The sequence below is a fragment of the Leuciscus leuciscus genome, assembly GCF_965113295.1.
Source record: "Leuciscus leuciscus genome assembly, chromosome: 11".
Classification (NCBI taxonomy): Eukaryota; Metazoa; Chordata; class Actinopteri; order Cypriniformes; family Leuciscidae; genus Leuciscus; species Leuciscus leuciscus.
The window spans coordinates 21,061,269-21,072,430 of NC_138735.1; the positions used below are offsets into that span (position 1 = coordinate 21,061,269).

Consider the following 11,162-nt stretch of genomic DNA (forward strand, 5'->3'; position numbering starts at 1 on the left):
TGATTAAGACAGTGATACTGATATTCCACTGGATGGCACTGTTCACTCACTAATCTATTTTATTCTAAATGCAGCTCCACCTAATGAGTGATTGAAGTCAGTGAACATCATCCATTTTGGAGTTTTATATTCTTTCCTTTTCACATGTCAGTTATATGTAATTACATTATATATATTTAGGTCACTATAGCTGCACCATTTTTGCTACTCTTTCTCCTTAAAGGGATAGTTCACCCAAAAATAAATTCGGTCATTATTTACTCACCCTCATGTTGTTCTAAACCTGCAGCAAATGATGAAGGAAGGAAACGAATGTTGGTTTTCCCAAAAGTTCACTTGCTAATAGTTTCTTCCTGTCAGGTTCTGGTCCCCATTAACTTGCATAGTAAAAAAAAGTCAATGGGGACCAGAAACTGTTTGGTTACCAAAATTCTTCAAAATATAGTATTTTGTGTTTAACAGAACAAAGAAACTTGTTGAGGGTGAACAGAATTTTCATTTTTGGGTGAACTATCCCTTTAATATATGGCAATATTTAACAATGAAATTTCATTTCACATCATTAAAATTAATTTATTAAAACATAAATAACCGGAAGAAATGAATTGCAGGTGGGACAACCTTTGAGAAGACAACCTTTCCTTCCTTCCATTTGCCGTGTCATTTCTCAGTAATATTTTGAGACCCTGTACCCTTTGGCAGAGCCGCTGACCTTTTCTGTCTTTTAAGTGGCAGAGCTGCACATTAATCATTAATCAGCTTACAGCACACTGGAGTTATCAGCCAATTTTCACAACCAATGAATCCATGTGGCTTTTCTGAGAGATCAGTTATGTAATTGTGACCCCTGTGCATGAGCAATAGAGACATACGGTGGTTTAAAGGCAGACAGGACCACAGCCTTAAAACTTTGATCACACACTCCAGTTGTAATTCCAAATCTGTCAAGCGTGTCCGTCCACTCAATCACACTCCATAGAGGTGGCATCTGGTGCCCCCTGTAGTTGGTGTTTGATTGGAAACCAAACAGCATTTGTGGATGTAATCATGGGCCGGTATGTATTATAATATACAATCAATGTTGGGGGTAACGCATTACAAGTAACGTGAGTTACATAATCAGATTTTAAGTGACAAGTAAAGCATTACTTTTAAATTCACAACAAAGTTACTTTTTCAAATAAGTAATGCAAGTTCATCTCATGTGGAGAGAAATCATGAGTAAGATACAGAGGCGTTGTGTGCGACAATGACAAGAATACATATTCTCTAACAGAACATAAAGGAAGACTCAAAAATGACTGAAAACATTTTAACCCCTTTAAAATGAATTCTGAAGATCTTTTCTATGCAGCTACAATTGGAGCTGGACTCCTATGAACTTGCACACACTCTGTAACAAATTAGCTGTTTACATTTTAATATTTTGTTGTGAGAGAAGGGGGATGTGTAAGAACAAAACTGTAAATGTTAGACTTGGACTATGGCCTTGCTTTGGAGTGCAGAGTGAAAATTCAAATCTATGCAGAGCTATTATTCAGATGGAAGGTGTCTGTACGTGTGGGCAGGGCTGAATGGCTCAAGGGAGTGAAATTGAATCTGTGGTCTTGGAGCTCTGCTACTCTTAAGCCTGTTTTATGCTTCTGCGTCGAATCGACGGCGTACCCCCGCGGACCCCTCTGCGTCGACGCGAACCTCGACGCGACCCCTCCGCCGTAGCTTGACGTGCACCTCCAAAAAATTGTAACTACGCGTCGCGGTGACGCAGACCGCAGGGGCTGTGATTGGTCAGATTATACATCATTGTGACACTGAAGACAGGAGAAATGATTCTGAAAATTCAGTTTTGATCACAGGAATAAATTACACTTTACTGTATAGTCACATAGAAAACAGCTGTTTTAAATTGTAATAATATTTCACAATTATACTGTTTTTGCTTTGTATTTTTAATCAAATAAACACAGCCTTGGTGAGCAGAAGAGACTTCTTTTAAAAACATTAAAAATCTTACCGATCTAAAACTTTTGACCGGTAGTGTATATGTATATATTTATATATATTCTTTTCTTTTTTTTGTTGTTGCTAGAAATAAACTTCAATCAATCAAATCAATGTTTGTTTTGAAAAAAAGTTTGTTGTTTATTTACAATACAATGTTCACGGGTACATCATGGATATCAAGTAATTAACCAAGTTAACATGTTTCCCGTCGAGGCTTCCAACGCAGTTTGGGAAGTTCCAAAGTCGCCAGAAATCTGAAGCAATAGCTTCCCACTGGCTGGTTGAAGGGCAGGGCAAAAATTCGGGCTGCAGCGCAGTCCACAGCGCTTTGCAGACCTCCGATACTATGCGGGACACCGTGGTCGCACCCATTTTGTAGCCCAACCCGGTGATCTGTTGGTTTGCACCCGAAGATAACATCTTTAAAGTCACTGCCAGTCTCTGAGCGAGGTCAATAGGCATACTGTGTGTAGTCTGATGCTGTATTAACGGCTTTAAACGATGAACAAGATCGTCAAATCGACCTTTCGACATCCGAAAATACTTAAAGTGCATTTCTTCGTCCAAGTCCCTCAGCGGTCGAACAACCGTAACAAATTCGCCAATCCTTCCCCTGTCTTCGTGCACTGGTCGTACAGACCACCTTCGCTGACGTCTTCTTTTTCTTCTACGATTAAACATTTGCAATAAAATCATTTGTTGTTCAACGTTGATTAGCTCCAGCTGCAACAACACTCTCTCTCTTTCGCTCGCCATTGTCGGAAATGAAAAAGCGGAACCGGCGCATGGAACCAAAACAAACTAGGAAAGAGATTCGCGAACCACACCACCCCCCTAGCGTTCTGGCGGTGAAATGCACCGCGATGCAACGCAACCCGACGCAGAACCATAAAACGGTCACGACGCCGTTGGAGTGACGGCGTAGCTACGCCGTGGAGTTGACGCAGAAGCATAATGAGGGCTTTAGTCTGCTACCTCTGACAGTGATGGATTTTGTCCTGATGGGAGAGTGTCATACCATCATTTCTAATCTCTCTCATTCTTTTTCGCACACACACTCATACATTCGCACACAAGTAGGCCTACACTGTTGCTTCATCTGTGAAAACCTAACTACAAACCACATTTAACATTTAACAATGGATAGTTCAACCAAACATGAAAATAATGTCATCGTTTACTTACCGTAATTTAAAAATAAATAAATCCGTATGACATTCTGTGAAGCATAAAAGGTGAATTTTTACAAGTTTCCTGCTGCTTTTTTCTCTTTCCATATAATAAAAGTGAATGGGGACTGGAGCTGTCAGGCACCAAAATTACCAAAAAAAAAGGTATTTTCAGGTTATACAAAAACTTTGTCCAAAGAACAGACTGAGACTTAAAATTGTATTTGCTAAAATCTCAGCTGCAGCTCTTAAATCAAATGTGGCACCACTGACATCAATGACTTCTGGTCACATGACTCAAAAGAGCCAATGATGTTTTGGCAAAAAGATATTGGCTGTGTCCAAAATCACATACTCTCTTGAGTAGGTACTTATTTTGAACAAGTAATTACTTCACGGCCGCTAAAAAGTATGTTCCTTATAGTATGAGTGTGTAATGTGAATGTAATCTGGACGTACTACACTCGCCATGTTGTCATCATCAAGTGACCAGCGTCAGTTGCGTCGCGTCACTGCCATTCGTAAATCCTCTCCCTTGGCCTCATGGGATAGTAAAGTGTCCATCGTATGCAAACTTTAGAATCTCACCGGAAGTATGTCATACTTTTAGCTTTATATTTACTGTGCATTTTGACATAGGCCTAGGCCTACTTCTTTTATCACGTAGGCCTACTGTTTTTCACCTAGGCCTATATAGTAGGGAGGTATGCAATTTTGGATGCAGCCATTATATGGCTTCAAAAATTTTGAATATAGTTGTATGGACCACTTTTATGCTGCTTTTTTGGGGTCATTTTGGAGCTTAATGGACTCGGTCCCCATTCACTTCATTTAAGAGCACCCAAGACATTCTTTAAATTAAATTAAATTAAATTAAATTAAATTAAAAGTAAATTAAATTAAATAATTTAACATGTATTGGGTGATATTTCAGTCACATGACTTTCATCTGGCTTACATAACTATAATTTGAAAAATGAACAATAAATCAATGAACCTGACAAATTATAGATTGCATAGAACAAAAGCTATTGAAGAGGGGGGAAAAAAAAAACAGACCAAATGTTTAGTCACACAGCATTCATCAGGCTTACTTGATCTTAATATTAAATATGAAATAATTATTTAATGATCATTTTGGTGATTAATTCCTTTAAGATAAATAAATCATTAGTTTAACTATAATTTTGGTGTTAATAATTCCTTTAACAGTCTTAATGAAGAAAGCTAGAAGCATTTATACTCACAAAAACACATCACCCTCAAATACAAGCCTAAATATATTAATTTGCTGCGTAATTATGAATTGAATCCTTGGAAAAGCAGGCGATTTAGAGTTTTAAATCCGATGAACTTGTGCCCACCTGGCCACGCGTTTCCTTCGCCACCCACGGCGTGTCACTCACACAGGAAGTGATATTGGCTGTCCTGTCTCTGCTTGTTAACAGCTGGTTCACTAATGATCCTCCGCCTGTCGGGAGAGCCGCGAGCGAAGCGTCGTCCTCATCAGTCCTGTCGGCCCGGCTCAGCACACCGCCTGCGGGGGAAAGACCCTCGGCACTGCACGCCAGTGAGCTGCAGGTCTCGCGTCATGATCGAGCAGATCAAGGGTGATTGTAATTAGACAGTGACATCGGGTGGCAGTGGGATGCTTGTAATGAGGGCCATGGGGTGGTCTTACAGAGTGAGTGTGTGAGAGAGAGAAGCGGAGATATCATGCATTTATGTTTTATAAGGATTACCGGCAAAGGTCAGGCCGGAGTCTTGCAGATGCTCAACAGCTAGAGTGCAGAGTGCTAAACAAAAGGAAGACAGAGGAGACACAGAAACTCAGGAGGAGACAGCTTGACTCTGACAGGCAGGACTGGCTGCATATGGGTGACTGAGTGGCCCAGAGTGATTGGATGTACAGTAAGTAGGATGGCAAAACTTTGACATGTTGCGCTTTAATTGTAAAGCACTATCATTGCAAAATGTTTTCACTAAAAACAATTATATACAATATAAATTATTAAACAATATCACATACATATATATATATATATATATATATAAATATATATATATATATATATATAAATATACACTATATATTATTTAAACGTCCATTCCATTTTTTTTATATATATATATATATATATAAAAAGTTAATCAAAGTTGTCCTTAGACAAGAACGGGATGGGTAATGTTCAAAATTCATGTGTAACTTTGATGATTTTTTTTGATCCACTTCAAATGTTGACTACTAATATATGTTTATTTGAAATGTTATCATAATCCCCAATTAATCAATTCAATATTTCAGTCATATTTGAGTCATATTTTCAGTTCGCATGTTATAGAATACTAATGTTATAGCTCTCAATTCTGTGGAAAGGAGACATAGGAGAATAGGAGACCAACTTTCATTTAAAAAATGAAAATTATGTTTACTCGTCCTCATGACGTTCCAAACCTATATGACTTTTTTTTTTTACTTCTGTCTAACACAAAAGACAAAACTTTTTTTTCCCTTCAATATAATGGAAGTCAATGAGGTCCGAAACAACACAATTTTATTGCATATAGACAAGATTTTCACTTTTGTTTTCATTTTTATGTAATCAATCCCTTTTAGTTCTATCCCACTCTGCCCTATACATCAGGCATAAACAATGAAACATGGTTTCTATATAATTATCCAAATAATGTACTTCCATTGTTTATTTTTCACACACTTCCTGACTGAAACGGTTGAAGCGACCTGTTGGCTTGCACATAACGTCCAGTATTAAAGAGCAGAAACAGAACAGGACTCAAACCTGTGCCTCAGCTGGCTGTGATATATCATTCTCTCCAAAGTACAGACCATGCTCTAGTCTACACTCACACAAATACATACATTGTTTAAGCCTTCCACCTCACAGATTACAATATTATTTCCTGGCAGATTGCAAAATGATTCATATTTATTACCGCTTAATATAACAATTTTTCTCATTTATCTGTCAGCTGGAGCCAAAATACATAAATCAAATATATAGGGATGCAGACTGTAACAATATGTAATTACCACAGTGTCTGGGCCCTCTCCCAATAAACACAATTACAGTGACGCATATTGCTCATATTGGGTCAGATTTTACTGGGCGGCAGACTTTTATGATTCTCACACAGTCTCCGTGTTTATGTGCCGCAGTGTCTCAGAGTGACCGGCTGTTGTTGTACGCTCCTGTAACAGAATCCAGAACAGTGGATTCAAACAAACTAATGAACATCTCTGAGTCACTAAGTATTTTAATCGTATGAATTATAAGTGTAATTTGCATCTGGAGACGACAAAGCGATCAAAAGTCATCTTTAGCTTCTACCTTTATACTAATGTCTTGTTTATTCATCAAGCACCATTCACTCTCAGAGTTTTTTTTCCCCTCCGTGAGAAAATAAAAATGCCCAGAGGGAATTTCTGATCTTGTATATGTACAAACATGTTATGCCTTGTCTCCGACTCTCTATTCACTGCATCCAATAACATATTTCACAACATAAACGCGGTCTATTGACAGAGATAACACAATGCGGTTGCCTTTGGCCTCTTAAAACATAAAAATAAACATTTATATCAGGGGTCCTTCTGTGGAATTCCAAAGAATATGTTCCCTTGTTGAATTCTGAGCAACTCTGTGGTGTAATATGAGGCAGCGGGCGACCTATGAAACAGATATATTGCTGTAGCTCCAGTTTTCGCTTTCAGGAGACTGAAGGGCATTTCATGCTATTAACCTCCGGTCTGGGAGAAAATTCAGCTGGGTGCGTGATTGAAATGCTTCTCATGGCAAGGGCCTTGTAGTGAGGTCCCTGATTGTTTGCCTTGTTCATTTCTGTAATTCTCTTCATCACGGGGCTCTCAGAGAATCTATTAAAAGCACATGGCTATATTTTTTAAAGGTTAAGCTCAGCTTTTCAGACTCACCAATCAAGCAAGATGAGTTTTAGATGAAAAACCGCCATTATTTGGAGGTTAGCTGCTTCTCAGGGAAGTCGCTCCCTTTGAATTTTTAGGTGCTGCTTCGGTCCTTTGGAAGACGGCTAGGACTGTTTAGGGCTTAACGTTTGCCTCTTAAAATCATTTTGAAAACATTAAGTCTATTAAACACATTTCTATTAAAAACGTAGTTTTTGCTGCTCAAATGTCTGCTTTGTAACTGTGAAATTTAACCCTTGGGGTCTCTTATACAGTACTGTATACAGGCTATATAAATATAACTCGCATGAATAAAAATGCAGTATCATATAACAACAGTAGGGTGCGATGTTGCATAACTAAACTGACACAAATGCTCATGATGTCACTTGATCAACATATGCTCCCTCTTGTTGATGACATGAAATGTTTAGTTTTAAAAGTAACTGCTTTCAGCATATTTTTGCCTGGTTTCGCCCAAATGTTTTATTGCTAACATGAAAACTGATATAATATAATATCATATAATTGTTTTGAATACACATAGTACTGGTCAAAAGTTTGGAAAGATTACTATTTTTAATAGTTGTCTCTTATGCTCATCAAGCCTGCATTTGTTTGATAAAACCCAGTAATATTGTGAAATATTATTACAATTTTAAAATAATCTTTTTTTATTTTAAAATACTTTAAAATGTAATTTATTTCTGTGATGCAAAGCTGAATTTTCATCAGCCACTACTCCAGTCTTCAGTGTCACATGATCCTTTAGAAATCATTAGGCATTTCAAACAATTATATAATATTATTATTATATCATATTATCATCATTGATTCAATCTTTTTTCTTTCTTTGGACATGTCTCTTACTGTCTCTCTCTTCCTCTCACTTTTCTTGCTCTTAAGTTGTACCCTGCATATTTGTGAAGTTTGTGGTTATTTTTCCAGCATTAAATGTTTAATTAATGTCAGGGTGAAAGGGGTACGACGTCCATAAATTAAGCAAATGAAGAGTAAAATAATATGCAGTTAGGTCCAGGTTTACAAATCTTCAAGGCATTTAGTAAGAACACTAATAAAACATTGATAGTGTCTAATTTTGACTATTTAAAGGTACATATTTTATATTTCTCATGTGGCACATCTATAATTCTGATATTTTACATTGCCAACCCTGACCAGACAAAGATTTCCAATAATACACTGCACCGCTCCTGATTGCTGCTGGAAAACTATTCGCGTTTATAAGGAAAATCCATCTCTTTTCAGGAATTTGTTTTCAACCACACACATTACAATAATTGGTTGCTTTTTAAAGAGAAACTTGATCCAGTGTGTGTGTGGATAATTATACAGCTTTTGGTTTCTCTCTAGAAGAATTTTCTTCCCCCCTCTTCCCTTCTCATGTACTCAGTCACAAACTCAGCGGCACACCCACATAAACACACAGACACAGAGCCACAAACTCACACACACTCAGCCAGAGACACTAATCAATGTGACCACAGTGAGGCTGATTGGTTTACAGACACACATTTAGAGACCAGCCTCCACACTTCACAGTATGTCTTATTGGCCAACAGTATTTAGTTTGTTTGGACAGCTAGCAGTCTTGGCTAACCACTGCTAATTAGGCCCCATAAAGCTGTACTGGAACAAACAGTGCATGCTAGCTGAGCTTTAAATCAACACTCGGCGTATGCTGAAAGGAAACGTAAATTACATTTTAATTGCTCCCTCTAATTCCACGAGGAACATGTTTGCTGAGATCAAAATGATCATAATTAAAAATGCTCCGTTTCATTTCATTTCTCATCCCCTTTTTTGTACCGTCATGCAGGGTAAATGAGAAATGATGAAATATCCCTCTCATTAAACCCTCTTTCTATGTTTCTTGATGAAGTGTAAGGTAAGATTAAATTGCTTTATAAGAATTATGAAATAAACCTACTTAGCCATGTGTAGACCAATTTACAGCCACTGGCGCTTAGATTATATGCTGTTATCTGAGAGCATACCATGACGGTTAGATGTACTAAATCTTAAAAGTTTGCAAAAAAACTAAAAAAAACTAACTTATACAACAGCTGTTCATAGTGATCACATACGACAAGGAAAAAAAAGCAACATTAATCCACCATAAATTAGTCTTTACAGCTCATAAAGACTTACAAATAATCAAAATAATGGCGTCAACCTCTCTGATACTAAAACAGCATTGATTCTCAAGTGTATATACAAGACTGATTTATGATGTGATAGTAAATAATAACAGAATTTACAATTTGCATGAACTTTCCCTTTAAATTCTGCTCAAGCTCTTTAGGTCAAAAAAAGGAAAGAAAAAATGGAAGCTCACAGCCTGGAAAATCTGATAAGCACAATGAGCGTTCCAGATACTTTAAATGTCTTTATTGAGACACATTATAACAGTGAATTTGTCTATTCTGTCTGGAGTCACTGCGAACCACATGGAACATGCTGGAACCATTACATATCTAAATTTACAGCACTGTTCTTGTCCAAGGCCATATTTTGTAAGATATCTATCCGTAGAGCTGCCTACAGACCCAGAACACCCCCATACAGCGTACATATACACAACCGACTGCATGTAGAGACTGCATCCACGCCAAGCTTTTTATTGACATCATATCCACACATAAACAAACAGCAATTCACACCACTTTACACAGACTTCACTGTTGTCTGAACATGTGCAGGCTATGATATCTCTCCTCTGCCAGTGGTATTCGTCTGTAACTAATATGGAGAGAAAAATTTTCTCTCCGCTGGCTGGCTCCCACAGCCAGTTGTTTTCCATTTGTAGAAATGGCAATGCGGTCTTTTTCGTTTTCCCCCCATTTGTCAACTTTTGAACGCACATCTCTCATCACAGTTTGTTAATTGTTCCACATGTTACGGCTGAGCCAGCGAAAGCACACCAGCCTATCCTGAGCCATGAATGCGGCTGCTGACTCTGTATATTTAGATGGAGCGTAAGGCGGTACACATCTGGCTGAACGCACAGCGCTGGCGTGTAACGCAGGGAACGGTTGCAGCGGGTGATTGTGGGGAGTTTGAACATGATGGGAGGTCTCGGAAAGGTCAGGAGAGGAAGAGGCCGCTGTCATATGCTGCCGTCAGCACTCCTTTTTTATCTGTTTCACAGAGACTTGATCATAAGAATTGAGAAAAAGTGAAGAACGAAAGATGGATGGATTGATGGATGGATGGACGGTCAAAAAAATATGAAAGTATGGATAGGTATAGACAAGATAGATTGATAGATAAGGGTGAAGACAGATAGATAGAAGGATGAAGAAAGATAGATAGGAGATAGATAGCTAGATAGCTAGATAGATAGATAGATAGCTAGATAGATAGATAGATAGATAGATAGATAGATAGATCGATAGAAGAGTGATGACAGATAGAAGAGTGAAGAAAGATAGACAGACACAAGAAAGAAAGAAAGAAAGAAAGAAAGAGAGAAAGAAAGAAAGAGATCGATCGATAGAAGAGTGATGACAGATAGAAGAGTGATGACAGATAGAAGAGTGAAGAAAGATAGACAGACACAAGAAAGAAAGAAAGAGAAAGAAAGAAAGAGAGAAAGAAAGAAAGAGAAAGAAAGAAAGAAAGAAAGAAAGAAAGAAAGAAAGAAAGAAAGAAAGAAAGAAAGGTGAATTATTTAGACAGGCAAATGGATGGACAGACAGACTGACATATGAAAGTATGGATAGGTATAGACAAGATAGATTGATAGATAAGGGTGAAGACAGATAGATAGAAGAATGAAGAAAGATAGATAGATAGATAGATAGATAGATAGATAGATAGAAGAGTGATGACAGATAGACAGACACATGAAAGAATAGAAAGAAAGAGAAAGAAAGATAGATAGATAGATAGAAGAGTGATGACAGATAGAAGAGTGATATCAGATAGACAGACACATGAAAGAGAAAGAAAGAAAGAAAGAAAGAAAGAAAGAAAGAGGTGATGAATTATTTAATAGACAAGCAAATGGATGAAGACATCCA

General features: G+C 37.6%; 1 long non-coding RNA gene across 1 annotated transcript in view; it reads left to right on the plus strand.

The window, feature by feature from the left end:
* The window catches only part of LOC309509781, a 667,378-nt gene that overhangs the window by 200,193 nt on the left and 456,023 nt on the right, over nucleotides 1-11,162 (plus strand). The gene's annotated exons all lie outside the window — the stretch shown is intronic.